The 18857-nt window shown below is 38.9% G+C and overlaps 1 non-coding gene across 1 annotated transcript; it reads right to left on the bottom strand.

Moving 5' to 3' along the window:
- Nucleotides 1-11548: 11548 nt before the first annotated feature.
- Nucleotides 11549-11652, bottom strand: LOC130959210 (small nucleolar RNA R71). The gene has a single exon (XR_009078305.1). It is a non-coding gene; the product is annotated as a small nucleolar RNA R71 (small nucleolar RNA).
- Between the last annotated feature and the right edge of the window lie 7205 nt (nt 11653-18857).

Genomic DNA, 18857 nt, shown 5'->3' with positions numbered 1-18857 from the left:
TATGAAGCAAGCTATGGTCACCTTGTAAATCTTAGTCAGGCAGATTCAAATGGTTATGGATGATATATGAATAAAACATAAAGATAAAGATAGAGATACTTATGTAATTCATTGGTGAGAACTTCAGATAAGCGAATGGAGATGCTTTGTCCCTTCTGTCTCTCTGCTTTCCTACTGTCTTCATCCAATCCTTCTTACTCCTTTCCATGGCAAGCTGTATGTTGGGCATCACCATTGTCAGTGGCTACAATCCCGTCCTCTCAGTGAAAATGTTCAACGCACCCTATCACGGCACGGCTAATCATCTGTCGGTTCTCAATCAGGTTGGAATAGAATCCATTGATTCTTTTGCGTCTGTCACTAACGCCCAGCCTTCAGGAGTTTGAAGCTCGTCACAGTCATTCAATCATTGAATCCTACTCAGAATACCACAGACAAGGTTTAGACCTTCCGGATTCTCTTGAATGCCGCCATCAATTCTAGCTTATACCATGAAGACTCCGGTTAAGGAATCCAAGAGATAAACATTCAAGCCTTGTTTGCTTGTAGAACGGGAGTGGTTGTCAGGCACGCGTTCATAAGTGAGAATGATGATGAGCGTCACATAATCATCACATTCATCAAGTTCTTGAGTGCGAATGAATATTTTGGAATAAGAACAAGCTGAATTGAATAGAAGAACAATAGTAATTGCATTAATACTCGAGGTACTGCAGAGCTCCACACCTTAATCTATGGTGTGTAGAAACTCCACCGTTGAAAATACATAAGAACAAGGTCTAGGCATGGCCGAATGGCCAGCCTCCCAATGATCTAAGAACTAGACGTCCAGAGATGATCCTAAGATCGAAAATGATCAAAAGATGAAAATACAATAGCAAAAGGTCCTATTTGTAGAGAACTAGTAGCCTAGGATTTACAGAAATGAGTAAATGACATAAAAGTCCACTTCCGGGCCCACTTGGTGTGTGCTTGGGCTGAGCATTGAAGCATTTTCGTGTAGAGACTTCTCTTGGAGTTAAACGCCAGCTTCTATGCCAGTTTGGGCATTTAACTCCCATTCTTGTGCCAATTTCGGCGTTTAACGCTGGGCATTCTTGAGCTGATTTGGAACGCCAGTTTGGGCCATCAAATCTCAGGTAAAATATGGACTATTATACATTGCTGGAAAGCCCAGGATGTCTACTTTCCAACGCCGTTGAGAGCGCATCAATTGGGCTTCTGTAGCTCCAGAAAATTCACTTCGAGTGCAGGAAGGTCAGAATCCAACGGCATCTGCAGTCCTTTTCAGTCTCTGAATCAGATTTTTGCTCAAGTCCCTCAATTTCAGCCAGAAAATACCTGAAATCATAGAAAAATATACAAACTCATAGTAAAGTCCATAAAAGTGAATTTTAACTAAAAACTAATAAAAATATACTAAAAACTAACTAAAACATACTAAAAACATACTAAAAACAATGCCAAAAAGCGTATAAATTATCCGCTCATCACAACACCAAACTTAAATTGTTGCTTGTCCGCAAGCAACTGAAAATCAAATAAGATACAGAGAAGAGAATATGCAATGAATTCCAAAAACATCTATGAAGATCAATATTAATTAGATGAGCGGGGCTTTTAGCTTTTTGCCTCTGAACAGTTTTGGCATCTCACTCTATCCTTTGAAATTCAGAATGATTGGCTTCTATAGGAACTCAGAATCCAGATAGTGTTATTGATTCTCCTAGTTAAGTATGATGATTCTTGAACACAGCTACTTTATGAGTCTTGGCCGTGACCCAAAGCACTCTGTCTTCCAGTATTACCACCGGATACATACATGCCACAGACACATAATTGGGTGAACCTTTTCAGATTGTGACTCAGCTTTGCTAGAGTCCCCAATTAGAGGTGTCCAGGGTTCTTAAGCACACTCTTCTTGCCTTGGATCACAACTTTATTTCTTTCTTTTTCTTTCTTTTTCTCTTTCTTTTTTTGTTTTTTCTTTTTTTTTTCGCTTTTTTCTCTTTTTTTTGTATTCACTGCTTTTTCTTGCTTCAAGAATCATTTTTATGATTTTTCAGATCCTCAGTAACATGTCTCCTTTTTCATCATTCTTTCAAGAGCCAACCATTCATGAACCACAAATTCAAAAGACATATGCACTGTTTAAGCATACATTCAGAAAATAAAAGTATTGCCACCACATCAGAATAATTAATCTGTTATAAAATTTAAAATTCATGCAATTCTTCTCTTTTTCAATTAAGAACATTTTTCATTTAAGAAAGGTGATGGATTCATAGGACATTCATAACTTTAAGGCATAGACACTAAGACACTAATGATCACAAGACACAAACATAGATAAACATAAGCATGAAAATTCGAAAAACAGGAAAATAAAGAACAAGGAAATTAAAGAACGGGTCCACCTTTAGTGATGGCGGCTTGTTCTTCCTCTTGAAGATCTTATGGAGTGCTTGAGCTCCTAAATGTCTCTTCCTTGACTTTGTTGCTCCTCTCTCATGATTCTTTGATCTTCTCTAATTTCATGGAGGAGAATGGAATGTTCTTGGTGCTCCACCCTTAGTTGTCGTATGTTGGAACTCAATTCTCCTAGGGAGGTGTTGATTTGCTCCCAATAGTTTTGTGGAGGAAAGTGCATCCCTTGAGGCATCTCAGGGATTTCATGATGAGTGGGATCTCTTGTTTGCTCCATCCTTTTCTTAGTGATGGGCTTGTCCTCATCAATGGGGATGTCTCCCTCTATGTCAACTCCAACTGAATAACAGAGGTGACAAATGAGATGAGGAAAGGCTAACCTTGCCAAGGTAGAGGACTTGTCCGCCACCTTATAAAGTTCTTGGGCTATAACCTCATGAACTTCTACTTCTTCTCCAATCATGATGCTATGAATCATGATGGCCCGGTCTGTAGTAACTTCGGACCGGTTGCTAGTGGGAATGATTGAGCGTTGGATAAACTCCAACCATCCCCTAGCCACGGGCTTGAGGTCATGCCTTCTCAGTTGAACCGGCTTCCCTCTTGAATCTCTCTTCCATTGGGCGCCCTCTTCACAGATGTCTATGAGGACTTGGTCCAACCTTTGATCAAAATTGACCCTTCTAGTGTAAGGGTGTTCATCTCCTTGCATCATGGGCAAGTTGAATGCCAACCTTACATTTTCCGGACTAAAATCTAAGCATTTCTCCCGAACCATTGTAAGCCAATTCTTTGGGTCCGGGTTCAGACTTTGATCATGGTTCTTGGTGATCCATGCATTGGCATAGAACTCTTGAACCATTAAGATTCCGACTTGTTGAATGGGGTTGGTAAGAACTTCCCAACCTCTTCTTCGGATCTCATGTCGGATTTCCGGATATTCACTCTTTTTGAGTTTGAAAGGGACCTCGGGGATCACCTTCTTCAAGGCCACAACTTCATAGAAGTGGTCTTGATGCACCCTTGAGATGAATCTCTCCATCTCCCATGACTCGGAGGTGAAAGCTTTTGCCTTCCCTTTCCTCTTTCTAGAGGTTTCTCCGGCCTTGGATGCCATAAATGGTTATGGGAAAACAAAAAGCAATGCTTTTACCACACCAAACTTAAAAGGTTTGCTCGTCCTTGAGCAAAAGAAGAAAGAAGAGAGTAGAAGAAGAAGAAATAGAGGAGATGGAGATGGCTTTGTGGTTCGGCCAAAGGGGGAGAAGTAGTGTTTAGGTTGTGTGAAAATGAAGGGGTGAAGATGGGTTTATATAAGGGTTTTATGAAGGATGGATGTGAGTGGTGAAGAGAAAGATGGGATTTGATAGGTGAAGGGTTTTTGGGGAAGAGTGGTTAAGGTGATTGGTGAATGGGTGAAGAAGAAGAGAGAGGGTGGTGGGGTAGGTGGGGATCCTGTGGGGTCCACAGATCCTGAGGTGTCAAGGAAAAGTCATCCCTGCACCAAGTGGCGAGCAAAATTGCTCTCTGTGCCAATTCTGGCATTAAACGCCGGGCTTGTGCCCATTTCTGGCATTTAACGCCAGCTTCTTGCCCTTCCCTGGCGTTTAACGCCAGTCTGGTGTCCCTTTCTGGCGTTAAATGCCCAGAATGGTGCCAGACTGGGCGTTAAACGCCCATTTGCTGCCCTTACTGGCGTTTAAACGCCAGCAAGGTCTTCTTCCAGGGTGTGCTATTTTTCTTTCTATTTTTCGTTCTGTTTTTGCTTTTTCAACTGATTTTGTGACTTCTCATGATCATCAACCTACAGAAAACATAAAATAACAAAGAAAAAATAGATAAAATATAACATCGGGTTGCCTCCCAACAAGCGCTTCTTTAATGTCAGTAGCTTGACAGAGGGCTCTCAATGAGCCTCACAGATACTCAGAGAAATGTTGGAACCTCCCAACACCAAACTTAGAGTTTGAATGTGGGGGTTCAACACCAAACTTAGAAGTTGGTTGTGGCCTCCCAACACCAAACTTAGAGTTTGACTGTGGGGGTTCTGTTTGACTCTGTTTTGAGAGAAGCTCTTCATGCTTCCTCTCCATGGTGACAGAGGGATATCCTTGAGCCTTAAACGCAAAGGATTCTTCATTCACTTGAATGATCAATTCTCCTCTGTCCACATCAATCACAACCTTTGCTGTGGCTAGGAAGGGTCTGCCAAGGATGATGGATTCATCCATGCACTTCCCAGTCTTTAGGACTATGAAATCAGCAGGGATGTAATGGTCTTCAACCTTTACCAGAACATCCTCTACAAGTCCATAAGCTTGTTTTCTTGAGTTGTCTTCCATCTCTAGTGAGATTCTTGCAGCTTGTACCTCAAAGATCCCTAGCTTCTCCATTACAGAGAGAGGCATGAGGTTTACACTTGACCCTAGGTCACACAGAGCCTTCTTAAAGGTCATGGTGCCTATGGTACAAGGTATTGAAAACTTCCCAGGATCTTGTCTCTTTTGAGGTAATCTCTGCCTAGACAAGTCATCCAGTTCTTTGGTGAGCAAAGGAGGTTCGTTCTCCCAAGTCTCATTACCAAATAACTTGTCATTTAGCTTCATGATTGCTCCAAGGTATTTAGCAACTTGCTCTTCAGTGATATATTCATCCTCTTCAGAGGAAGAATACTCATCAGAGCTCATGAATGGCAGAAGTAAGTCCAATGGAATCTCTATGGTCTCATTGTGAGCCTCAGATTCCCATGGTTTCTCATTAGGGAACTCATTGGAGGCCAGTGGACGTCCATTGAGGTCTTCCTCAGTGGCGTTCACTGCCTCTTCCTCCTCTCCAAATTCGGCCATGTTGATGGCCTTACATTCTCCTTTTGGATTCTCTTCTGTATTGCTTGGAAGAGTACTAGGAGGGAGTTTAGTAATTTTCTTGCTCAGCTGTCCCACTTGTGCCTCCAAGTTTCTAATGGATGACCTTGTTTCAGTCATGAAACTCTGAGTGGTTTTGATTAGATCAGAGACCATGGTTGCTAAGTCAGAGTTGTTCTGCTTAGAATTCTCTGTCTGTTGCTGAGAAGATGATGGAAAAGGCTTGCCATTGCTAAACCTGTTTCTTCCACCATTATTGTTGTTGAAACCTTGTTGAGGTCTCTGTTGATCCTTCCATGAGAGATTTGGATGATTTCTCCATGAAGAATTATAGGTGTTTCCATAGGGTTCTCCCATGTAATTCACCTCTTCCATTGAAGGGTTCTCAGGATCATAAGCTTCTTCTTCAGATGAAGCATCCTTAGTACTGCCTGGTGCATTTTGCATTCCAGACAGACTTTGAGAAATCAAATTGACTTGCTGAGTCAATATTTTGTTCTGAGCCAGTATGGCATTCAGAGTATCAATCTCAAGAACTCCTTTCTTCTGATTTGTCCCATTGTTCACAGGATTCCTTTCAGAAGTGTACATGAATTGGTTATTTGCAACCATTTCAATTAGTTCTTGAGCTTCTGTAGGCATCTTCTTCAGATGAAGAGATCCTCCAGCAGAGCTATCCAATGACATCTTGGATAGTTCAGAGAGACCATCATAGAAAATACCTATGATGCTCCATTCAGAAAGCATGTCAGAGAGACACTTTCTGATTAATTGTTTGTATCTTTCCCAAGCTTCATAGAGGGATTCTCCTTCCTTCTGTCTGAAGGTTTGGACTTCCACTCTAAGCTTACTCAATTTTTGAGGTGGAAAGAACTTTGCCAAGAAGGCATTGACTAGCTTTTCCCAAGAGTTCAGGCTTTCTTTAGGTTGTGAGTCCAACCATATTCTAGCTCTGTCTCTTACAGCAAAAGGGAATAGCATAAGTCTGTAGACCTCAGGGTCAACCCCATTAGTCTTGACAGTGTCACAGATTTGCAAGAATTCAGCTAAAAACTGATGAGGATCTTCCAATGGAAGTCCATGGAACTTGCAATTCTGTTGCATTAGAGAAACTAATTGAGGCTTAAGCTCAAAGTTGTTTGCTCCAATGGCAGGGATAGAGATGCTTCTCCCATAGAAGTCGGGAGTAGGTGCAGTAAAGTCACCCAGCACCTTCCTTGCATTGTTGGCATTGTTGTTGTTTTCGGCTGCCATGGGTTCTTCTTCTTTGAAGATTTCTGTTAGATCCTCTACAGAGAGTTGTGCCTTAGCTTCTCTTAGCTTTCGCTTCAAGGTCCTTTCAGGTTCAGGGTCAGCCTCAACAAGAATGCTTTTGTCTTTGCTCCTGCTCATATGAAAGAGAAGAGAACAAGAAAATATGGAATCCTCTATGTCACAGTATAGAGATTCCTTGAGGTGTCAGAGGAAAAGAAAAATAGAAGGAAGAAGTAGAGAATTCGAACTTATCAAGAAAGATGGAGTTCGAATTGTGCATTAAGGAATAGTGTTAGTCCATAAATAGAAGGATGTGGGAAGAGGGGAAGAAATTTTCGAAAATTAAGTAAAAGATTTTAAAAACATTTTGAAAAACACTAATTGATTTTCGAAAACTAAAAGTGGGAAAGAAATCAAGTGATTTTTGAAAAAGATTTTGAAATTAGAAATCAAAAAGATATGATTGAAAACTATTTTGAAAAAGATATGATTAAGAAGATATGATTGAAAAGTTATGGATTTAAAAAGATGTGATTGAGAAGATATGATTTGAAAAACAATTTAAAAAGATTTGATTTTAAAAATTAATGACTTGGCTAACAAGAAAAGATATGATTCAAACATTAAACCTTTCTCAACAGAAAAGGCAACATACTTGAAATGTTGAATCAAATCATTAATTGATAGCAAGTATTTTTGAAAATGGAAAGAAATTGATTTTGAAAAAGATTTGATTGAGAAGATTTGATTTAAAAAAGATTTGATTTTGAAAAATTTTGAAAACCTAAAAAAAAATTTGAGTTAAAAACAGAATCTTCCCTCTTGTGCCATCCTGGCGTTAAACGCCCAGAATGGTGCACATTCTGGCGTTTAACGCCCAAAGCACTACCCTTTTGGGCGTTAAACTCCCAGCCAGGCACCCTGGCTGGCGTTTAAACGCCAGTTTTCCTTCCTCACTGGGCGTTTTGAACGCCCAGCTTTTTCTGTATAATTCCTCTGCTGTATGTTCTGAATCTTCAATTCTCTGTATTATTGACTTGAAAAGACACAAATTAAAAATATTTTTGGATTTTTAATAATGAGAAATAATCAAAATGCAACTAAAATCAAATAACAATGCATGCAAGACACCAAAATTAGCAGTTTGTATACTACTGACACTAACAACATGAGAATGCACATGAGAAACAACAAAACACTCAAGTCAAGAGAATTTAAAGGTCAGAGCAAGAAAATCATCAAAAACAACTTGAAGATTAATGAAGACACATGAATGAATGCAAGAAGAATAGAAACATGCAATTGACACCAAACTTAACATGAGACACTAGACTCAACAAGAAACATACAATATTTTTGGTTTTTATGATTTTGTAATTTTTTTGGATTTTTCGAAAATTAAGTGGAAAAGAAAATAAAGGTATCAAAATTCTTAATGAGAATTCCAGGAATCATGCAATGTTAGTCTAAAGCTTTAGTCTAAAGAAATTAGACATGGCTAGCCAAGCTTCAGTAGGACATTGCATTCAAGAGCTAAATTGATGAGAATCAATCAGCTTTGGTGATGATAAGAACATCACCTTGAAACACTAGAATTCATTCTTAAGAACTCTGAAAAATACCTAATCTAAGCAACACGATGAACCGTCAGTTGTCCAAACTCAACAATCCCCGGCAACGGCGCCAAAAACGTGGTGCACGAAATTGTGATCACTACTTTTCACAACTCAAATAATCCCCGGTAATGAATCCAAAAACTTGGTGCTCAATACCATGGTATAAACACAACTTCGCACAACTAACCAGCAAGTGCACTGGGTCGTCCAAGTAATACCTTACGCGAGTAAGGGTCGATCCCACGGAGATTGTTGGTATGAAGCAAGCTATGGTCACCTTGTAAATCTTAGTCAGGCAGATTCAAATGGTTATGGATGATATATGAATAAAACATAAAGATAAAGATAGAGATACTTATGTAATTCATTGGTGAGAACTTCAGATAAGCGAATGGAGATGCTTTGTCCCTTCCGTCTCTCTGCTTTCCTACTGTCTTCATCCAATCCTTCTTACTCCTTTCCATGGCAAGCTGTATGTTGGGCATCAACGTTGTCAGTGGCTACAATCCCGTCCTCTCAGTGAAAATGTTCAACGCACCCTGTCACGGCACGGCTAATCATCTGTCGGTTCTCAATCAGGTTGGAATAGAATCCATTGATTCTTTTGCGTCTGTCACTAACGCCCAACCTTCAGGAGTTTGAAGCTCGTCACAGTCATTCAATCATTGAATCCTACTCAGAATACCACAGAAAAGGTTTGGACCTTCCGGATTCTCTTGAATGCCACCATCAATTCTAGCTTATACCACGAAGACTCCGGTTAAGGAATCCAAGAGATAAAACATTCAAGCCTTGTTTGCTTGTAGAACGGGAGTGGTTGTCAGGCACGCGTTCATAAGTGAGAATGATGATGAGCATCACATAATCATCACATTCATCAAGTTCTTGAGTGCGAATGAATATCTTGGAATAAGAACAAGCTGAATTGAATAGAAGAACAATAGTAATTGCATTAATACTCGAGGTACTGCAGAGCTCCACACCTTAATCTATGGTGTGTAGAAACTCCACCGTTGAAAATATATAAGAACAAGGTCTAGGCATGGCCGAATGGCCAGCCTCCCAATGATCTAAGAATTATACATCCAGAGATGATCCTAAGATCGAAAATGATCAAAAGATGAAAATACAATAGCAAAAGGTCCTATTTGTAGAGAACTAGTAGCCTAGGGTTTACAGAAATGAGTAAATGACATAAAAATCCACTTCCGGGCCCACTTGGTGTGTGCTTGGGCTGAGCATTGAAGCATTTTCGTGTAGAGACTTCTCTTGGAGTTAAACGCCAGCTTCTATGCCAGTTTGGGCGTTTAACTCCCATTCTTGTGCCAGTTCCGGCGTTTAACGCCGGGCATTCTTGAGCTGATTTGGAACGCCGGTTTGGGCCATCAAATCTCGGACAAAGTATGGACTATTACACATTGCTGGAAAGCCCAGGATGTCTACTTTCCAACGCCGTTGAGAGCGCGCCAATTGGGCTTCTGTAGCTCCAGAAAATCCACTTCGAGTGCAGGGAGGTCAGAATCCAACAGCATCTGCAGTCCTTTTCAGTCTCTGAATCAGATTTTTGCTCAGGTCCCTCAATTTCAGCCCGAAAATACCTGATATCACAGAAAAACACACAAACTCATAGTAAAGTCCAGAAAAGTGAATTTTAACTAAAAACTAATAAAAATATACTAAAAACTAACTAAAACATACTAAAAACATACTAAAAACAATGCCAAAAAGCGTATAAATTATCCGCTCATCAGTGTCTTGCATGTTTTCTTTGCATCAAAAAATTTTTCAAAAATATGTTCTTGGTGTTCATCATGATCTTCAAAGTGTTCTTGGTGTTCATCTTGACATTCATAGTGTTCTTGCATGCATCATGTGTTTTGATTCATAATTTTCATGTTGTGAGTCATTTTTATGTTTTTCTCTCTCATAATTAAAAATTCAAAAATAAAAAATATCTTTTCCTTAATTTTCTCATAATTTTCGAAAATTTGAGTTGACTTAGTCAAAAATTTTTAAAATTAGTTGTTTCTTACAAGTCAAGTCAAATTTTCAATTTTAAAAATCCTATCTTTTCAAAACTTTTTCAAAAATCAAATCTTTTTCATTTTTATCTTATGATTTTCAAAAATTTAAAAATATTTTTCAAAAATCTTTTTCTTAATTTTATCTTTATTTTCGAAAATTATGCTAACAATTAATGTGATTGATTCAAAAATTTGAAGTTTGTTACTTTCTTGTTAAGAAAGGTTCAATCTTTAAATTCTAGAATCATATCTTTTAGTTTCTTGTTAGTCAAGTAATTAATTTTAATTTTAAAAATTTAATCTATCTTATCTTTTTCAAAATTTTATCTTTTTCAAAAATTTGATTTTAAAATATCTTATCTAACCTCTTATCTTCTTATCTTTTCAAATTTGATTTTAATATCTTTTTCAACTAACTAATTAACTTTTTGTTTGTTTCTTATCTTTTTCAAAACCACCTAACAACTTTTCTCCCTCTAATTTTCGAAAATATCTCATCTCTTTTTCAAAAATTATTTTTAAATTAACTAATTGTTTTAAATTTTAATTTTAATTCTATCTCATCTTTAATTTTCGAAAATCATTAACTCCTTTTCAAAATTAATTTTCGAATTCTCTCTCTCATCTTCTTCTATTTATTTATTTATTTACTAACACTTCTCTTCACCTCTCTTCATCTCCAATCACTTCCTCTATCCTTACCCTTGTGTTTGGATTATTCCTTCTTTTTAATCCTTATCCCCTTTCTTCTTCTACTAATAATAAGGATCCTCTTTACTGTGACATAGAGGATTCCTCTTCCTTTTCTTTTTTTCTTCTCTTTCATATGAGCAGGGATAAAGAAAAAGGCACTCTTGTTGAAACTGATCCTGAACCTGAAAGGACTCTGAAGAGGAAACTAAGAGAAGCTAAATTACAACAATCCAGAGGCAACCTTTCTGAAATTTTCGAACAAGAGAAGGAGATGGCAGCCGAACCCAACAACAATAATGCAAGGAGGATGCTTGGTGATTTTACTAAACCCACGTCCAAGTTTGATGGAAGAAGCATCTCAATTCCTGCCATTGGAGCAAACAATTTTGAGCTAAAACCTCAATTAGTTGCTTTAATGCAACAGAACTGCAAGTTTCATGGACTTCCATCTGAAGATCCTTACCAGTTTTTAACTGAGTTCTTGCAGATTTATGAGACTGTTAAGACGAATGGAGTAGATCCTGAAGTCTACAGGCTCATGATTTTCCCTTTTGCTGAAAGAGACAGAGCTAGAACATGGTTGGACTCACAACCTAAAGATAGCCTGGACTCCTGGGATAAGCTGGTCACGGCCTTCTTGGATAAACTCTTTCCTCCTCAAAAGCTGAGCAAGCTTAGAGTGGATGTTCAGACCTTCAAGCAAAAAGATGGTGAATCCCTCTATGAAGCTTGGGAAAGATACAAGCAGATGACCAAAAAGTGTCCTTCTGACATGTTTTCAGAGTGGACCGTATTAGATATATTCTATTATGGTCTATCTGAGTTTTTCAAGATGTCATTGGACCACTCTGCAGGTGGATCCATTCACCTAAAGAAAATGCCTGCAGAAGCTCAGGAACTTATTGACATGGTTGCAAATAACCAATTTATGCATACTTCTGAGAGGAATTCCGTGAATAATGGGACGCCTCAGAAGAAGGGAGTTCTTGAAATTGATGCTCTGAATGTCATATTGGCTCAGAACAAAGTGTTGACTTAACAAGTCAACATGATTTCTCAAAGTTTGAATGGATGGTGAAATGCATTCAACAGTACTAAAGAGGCATCTTCTGAAGAAGAAGTTTATGATCCTGAAAACTCTGCAATGGCAGAGGTAAATTACATGGGTGAACCTTATGGAAACACCTATAATTCATCATGGAGAAATCATCCAAATTTCTCATGGAAGGATCAACAAAAGCCTCAACAAGGCTTTAATAATGGTGGAAGAAACAGGTTTAGCAATAGCAAGCCTTTTCCATCATCTTCTCAGCAACAGACAGAGAATTCTGAATAGAGCACCTCTAACTTATCAAACATGGTCTCTGATCTGTCTAAAGCTACTTTAAGTTTCATGAGTGAAACAAGGTCCTCCATTAGAAATTTGGAGGCACAAGTGGGCCAGCTGAGTAAGAAAGTCACTAAAACTCCTCCTAGTACTCTCCCAAGCAATACAGAAGAGAATCCAAAAAGAGAGTGCAAGGCCATTGACATAGTCAACATGGCCGAACCTAGAGAGGAAGGAAAGGACATAAATCCCAAGGAGGAAGACCTCATGGGACGTCTCTCAAGCAAGAAGGAGTTCCCTATTGAGGACCTAAAGGAATCTGAGGCTCATATAGAGACCATAGAGATTCCATTGAACCTCCTTTTACCATTCATGAGCTCTGAGAACTATTCTTCCTCTGAAGAGGATGAAGATGTAACTGAAGAGCAAGTTGCTCAATATCTAGGAGCCATTATGAGGACGTCTCTCAAGCAAGAAGGAGTTCCCTATTGAGGACCTAAAGGAATCTGAGGCTCATATAGAGACCATAGAGATTCCATTGAACCTCCTTTTACCATTCATGAGCTCTGAGAACTATTCTTCCTCTGAAGAGGATGAAGATGTAACTGAAGAGCAAGTTGCTCAATATCTAGGAGCCATCATGAAGCTAAATGCCAAGTTATTTGGTAATAAGAGGAAGCATGAACAGCTTCTCTCAATGCAGAGTCAAACAGAGCCCCCACAATCAAACTCTAAGTTTGGTGTTGGGAGGCCACAACCAAACTCTAAGTTTGGTGCTAAAACCCCACATCCAAACTCTAAGTTTGGTATTGGAGTCTACAACATTGACCTGATCACCTGTGAGGCTCCATGAGAGCCCACTGTCAAGCTAATAACATTAAAGGAGCGCTTATTGGGAAGCAACCCAATTTTTATTTATCTAATTTTATTTTTATTTTATTGTTATTTTATGTTTTATTAGGTTCATGATCATGTGGAGTCATGAAAAAAAATACTAAAATTAAAAACAGAATAAAAAACAGCAGAAGAAAAATCACACCTTGGAGGAAGGACTTACTGGCGTTTAAACGCCAGTAAGGAGCATCTGGCTGGCGTTCAACGCCAGAACAGAGCATGGATCTGGCATTGAACACCAGAAACAAGCAACATCCTGGCGTTTAAACGCCAAAAATACACCCTGAGGAAAGCTGGCGCTGAACGCCAGAAACAAGCATGGAACTGGCGTTCAACTCCAGAAACATGCTGCACATGGGCGTTGAATGCCCAGAATGAGCATCACTTCGGTGCTTAAACGCTAGAATTGCTTGCAAAGGCATTTTACATGCCTAATTGGTGCAGGGATGTAAATCTTTGACACCTCAGGATCTGTGGACCCCACAGGATCCCAACCTACCTCAACTCACCTTCTCTCTTCTTCACCAATCACCTCAATATCTCTTCCCCATCACCTCTTCACCACTCACATCCATCCATCTCTTCATCTCTTCCCCACCCAATCCCACCCATATGGCCGAAACATACACATCTCTCCCTCTCCTCCATATCTTCTTCTCCCTCCATTCTTTCTTCTTTGCTCGAGGGCGAGCAATATTCTAAGTTTGGTGTGGTAAAAGCATAGCTTTTTTGTTTTTCCATAACCATTGATGGCACCTAAGGCCAGAGAAACCTCAAAAAAAAAAAGAGAAGAGAAAAGAAAAGATAAAAAGCTTCCACCTCCGAGTCATGGGAGATGGAGAGATTCATCTCAAGGGTCCATAGCTCAGTAGAAGAGCATTTGACTGCACATCAAAAGAGCATGAGGAATTCCCTCATCAAGAGATCCCTGAAATACCTCAGGGAATACATTTTCCTCCACACAATTATTGGGGGCAACTAAGGATAAGAGCACCAAAATCATTAGGGATCATGAAACAAAGGCAAGGAAGAGACATAGAGGAGCTCAAAAAGCACCATTGGTCCTTCAAGAAGGCGCCACCCTCACTAAGGTGGACTCATTCCTTGTTCTTATTTTTCTGTTTTTCGATTTTTATGCTATATGTTTGTTTATGTTTTGTGTCTCTACCTCATGATCATTAGTATTGAGTAACTATGTCTTAAGGCTATAAATAATTCCATAAATCCTTCATCTCTCTTAAATAAAAAATGTTTCTAATTCAAAAGAACAAGAATTACATGAATTTCAAAATTATCATTGAATTTAGTTTAATTATATTGATGTGGTGACAATACTTTTTGTTTTCTGAATGAATGCTTGAACAATGCATATTTTTGATCTTGTTGTTTATGAATGTTAAAATTGTTGGCTCTTGAAAGAATGATGAATAAAGAGAAATGCTATTGATAATATGAAAAATCATGAAATTGATTCTTGAAGCAAGAAAAAGAAGTGAAAAAGCAAAAAGCTTGCGAAAAAAAAGTGGCAAAAAAAATATATGAGAGAAAAAGAAAAAGCAAGCAGAAAAAGCCAATAGCCCTTAAAATCAAAAGGCAAGGGTAAAAAGGATCCAAGGCTTTGAGCATCAATGGATAGGAGGGCCCAAGGAAATAAAATCCAGGTCTAAGCGGCTAATTCAAGCTGTCCCTAACCATGTGCTTGTGGCATGCAGGTCCAAGTGAAAAGCTTGAGACTGAGTGGTTAAAGTCGTGATCCAAAGCAAAAAGAGTGTGCATAAGAACTCTGGACACCTCTAACTGGGGACTTTAGCAAAGTTGAGTCACAATCTGAAAAGGTTCACCCAGCTATGTATCTGTGGCATTTATGTATCTGGTGGTAATACTGGAAAACAAAGTGCTTAGGGCCACGACCAAGACTCATAAAAGTAGCTGTGTTCAAGAATCAACATACTTAACTAGGAGAATCAATAACACTATCTGAAATTCTAAGTTCCTATAGATGCCAATCATTCTAAACTTCAAAGGAGAAAGTGAGATGCCAAAACTATTCAGAAGCAAAAAGCTACAAGTCCCGCTCATCTAATTAAAACTAATATTCATTGATATTTTGGGATTTATAGTATATTCTCTTCTTTTTATCCTAATTGATTTTCAGTTGTTTGGGGACAAGCAACAATTTAAGTTTGGTGTTGTGATGAGCGGATAATTTATACGCTTTTTGGCATTGTTTTTAAGTAGTTTTTAGTAGGATCTAGCTACTTTTAGGGATGTTTTCATTAGTTTTTATGCTAAATTCACATTTCTGGACTTTACTATGAGTTTGTGTGTTTTTCTATGATTTCAGGTAATTTCTGGCTGAAATTTAGGGACCTGAGCAAAACTCTGATAAAAGGCTGACAAAGGACTGCTGATGTTGTTGGATTCTGACCTCCCTGCACTCGAAATGGATTTTCTGGAACTAAAGAACTCCAAATGACGCTCTCTCACCGGCGTTGGAAAGTACACATCCAGAGCTTTCCAGCAATATATAATAGTCCATACTTTATTCGTGATTAGACGATGTAAACTGGCGCTCAACGCCAGTTCCATGCTGCATTCTGGAGTCAAACGCCAGAAACACGTCACGAACCAGAGTTGAACGCCAAAAACACATTACAACTTGGTGTTCAACTCCAAAAGAAGCCTCAGCTCGTGTAAAGTTTAAGCTCAGCCCAAGCACACACCAAAGTGGGCCCTGGAAGTGGATTTCTGCACTTAGACTTATTTCTGTAAACTCTAGTAACTAGTTTAATATAAATAGAACTTTTTACTATTGTAATTTCATCTTTTTTGGTCTCAGTTTTATTTTATTATTCATCTAAGGAGACTATTGATCACGTTTTGGGGGCTGGCCATTCGGCCATGCCTGAACCTTCATCACTTATGTATTTTTAACGGTGGAGTTTCTACACACCATAGATTAAGGGTGTGGAGCTCTGCTGTACCTCAAGTTTCAATGCAAGTACTACTATTTTCTATTCAATTCGACTTATTCTTATTCTAAGATATTCATTTCACTTTAACATGATGAATGTGATGATCCGTGACACTCATCATCATTCTCACCTATGAACACGTGACTGACAACCACTTCCGTTCTACTTTAGACCGGGCGCATATCTCTTGGATTCCTTAATCAGAATCTTCATGGTATAAGCTAGAATTGATGGTGGCATTCATGGGAATCTGGAAAGTCTAACCTTGTCTGTGGTATTCCGAGTAGGATTTCGGAATTGAATGACTGTGACGAGCTTCAAACTCGCGATTGCTGGGCGTGATGACAAACGCAAAAGAATCAAGGGATTCTATTCCAACATGATCAAGAACCGACAGATGATTAGCCGTGCTGTGACAGAGCATTTGGACCATTTTCACTGAGAAGATGGGATGTAGCCATTGACAACGGTGATGCCCTACATACAACTTGCCATAGAAAGGAGTGATAAAAATGGGATAAAAGCAGTAAGAAAGCAGAGATTCAGAACACAGCACCTCCATACACCTATCTGAAATTCCCACCATTGAATTACATGAGTAACTCTATCTTTATTTTCTGTTTAAATTTATTATTATTATTCGAAAATCCAATAATCTCTTAATATAGTTGAATCCGCCTGACTGGAATTTACAAGATGACCATAGCTTGCTTCATACCAACAATCTCTGTGGGATCGACCCTTACTCATGTAAGGTATTACTTGGACGACCCAATACACTTGCTGGTTAGTTGAGTGAAGTTGTGAAGTTATGTTTAGACCATGGTATTGAGCACCAAGCTTTTGGAGCCATTACTGGGGCAATCAATTTTGAACAACAATTCAAGAATGAATCACAATTTCATCCATCACTTATTAACATCCCTATCCTCATTAGACAAGCAATGGGCCGTGTGCATACTAAGGGTAACCTACCATTTTCCGCCTTGGTAACAGATTTGGTTGCTACTACTGGTGTTCCCCACGAGGCCAAGGACATAAGGCGATAATTTCGATAAAGGGCGACATTGTCCCGACCGGATAGTATCTTAAGCCTCCTGCGAAAATCGAAAATCTTGACATAGCTATTCCTTCCGACGTTCCTACCACTCGACCAACTGCTTGTTGAGCTTACTGCAAAGGTAGATCGATATGAGCGGCGGAATAAACGCCGATTTGCTTACATGAAGAAGCTCTGGGGTTGTGCTAACCCACCTATGGAGGATCTGGACACTTCAACATCCACTTCAGACCACAGTGAAGCAAGCTCTCATGAGTTGGATGTTAGAAGTGCCGCTCCCAAGCCCATCTTGCGCCTTACCAGTAGCGCAGAGGACCGTGCTAATTTTTAAGTGTGGGGAGGTCGTTCAACCGATCTCTGTATTTAGCAACCTTCTCTTTTAAACACCCAAGTTTTATTTTTCTTTTTGTCAATTAGGATAATTTGCATTGCATGGCTAGTTTTTGTATTTGAACACTTTTTGCATGAAAGTTGTCTCTTGCTAGGACTACTTGGTTAGGGTGATGAATTCTTTTCTAAGAAACTGTGTTTGAGGGCACCCTACCAATTTTGAAAATTTTTTTGTGATAAACTTGCTTGAAGAATGTATTTTGGAACATGGTTATTGAGCTACGAACACACAAGCATGTGAGTTTTGAGACCAGCTGCGTGGTTACATCTTATAACCACTTATTTTCATTCTTGTGTGCATCGTTCTCCGTCTATGATTGTAATCCTTGCTTTGTTTGATTCTATATATCCGTTATTTTGTGTATGAATGCATTTATATGATTGAGGCCATCATTTCAATAGTCACTATCCCAAATAGCCTTAACCCTTTTATCTACCATTGCTAACCAATTTTGAGCCCATGAAAACCCCTCTGTTCTTTAATTTAGCACATCAAAACCCCCTACGTGAAAAATAATAATGTCCTCGAATTTGGATCTTTAATTAGCTTAGACGAGTGAGGATGTGTGTCATTCAAGTGGGAGGAAAACTTGGGAACTTAAGTAGATGTAAAAGTGTGTTTTTGTGTTTTTCATTGAAAATATTGGGAATTGGGAACATACTCATGTATTGAATGATTGAACCATACGCATTGGCACCATTGTACATGGTGCACAAAATTGTGATCATCAACAATGGCACCGAAGACTTGGTAGCGCTCTCAAACGTGAATCACACTTTGTCACAACTTCGCACAACTAACCAGCAAGTGCACTGGGTCGTCCAAGTAATACCTTACGTGAGTAAGGGTCGATCCCACGGAGATTGTTGGTATGAAGCAAGCTATGGTCATCTTGTAAATCTCAGTTAGGCAGATTCAAATGGTTATAATGGTTTTCGAAATTAATAATAAATAAAGCATAAAATAAATATAGAAATACTTATGTAAATCATTGGCGGGAATTTCTGATAAGTGTATGGAGATGCTTTATCCCTGTTAAATCTCTGTAACATACTGCTCTCTTACTTTCAATCCTTCATACTTCTTTCCATGGCAAGCTGTATGTAGGGCATCACCGTTGTCAATGGCTACATCCCATCCTCTCAGTGAAAATGGTCCAAATGCTCTGTCACAGCACGGCTAATCATCTATCGGTTCTCGATCATGTTGAAATAGAATCCATTGATTCTTTTGCGTTTGTCATCACGCCCAACAATCGCGAGTTTGAAGCTCGTCACAGCCATTCAATCCCTGAATCCTATTCGGAATACCATAGACAAGGTTTAGACTTTC

Source organism: Arachis stenosperma, chromosome 10, assembly GCF_014773155.1.
Source record: "Arachis stenosperma cultivar V10309 chromosome 10, arast.V10309.gnm1.PFL2, whole genome shotgun sequence".
In the NCBI taxonomy this organism is placed as follows: domain Eukaryota; kingdom Viridiplantae; phylum Streptophyta; class Magnoliopsida; order Fabales; family Fabaceae; genus Arachis; species Arachis stenosperma.
The sequence above is the reverse complement of the archived record's forward strand: the minus strand, read 5'-3'. Positions and strand labels throughout refer to the sequence as shown.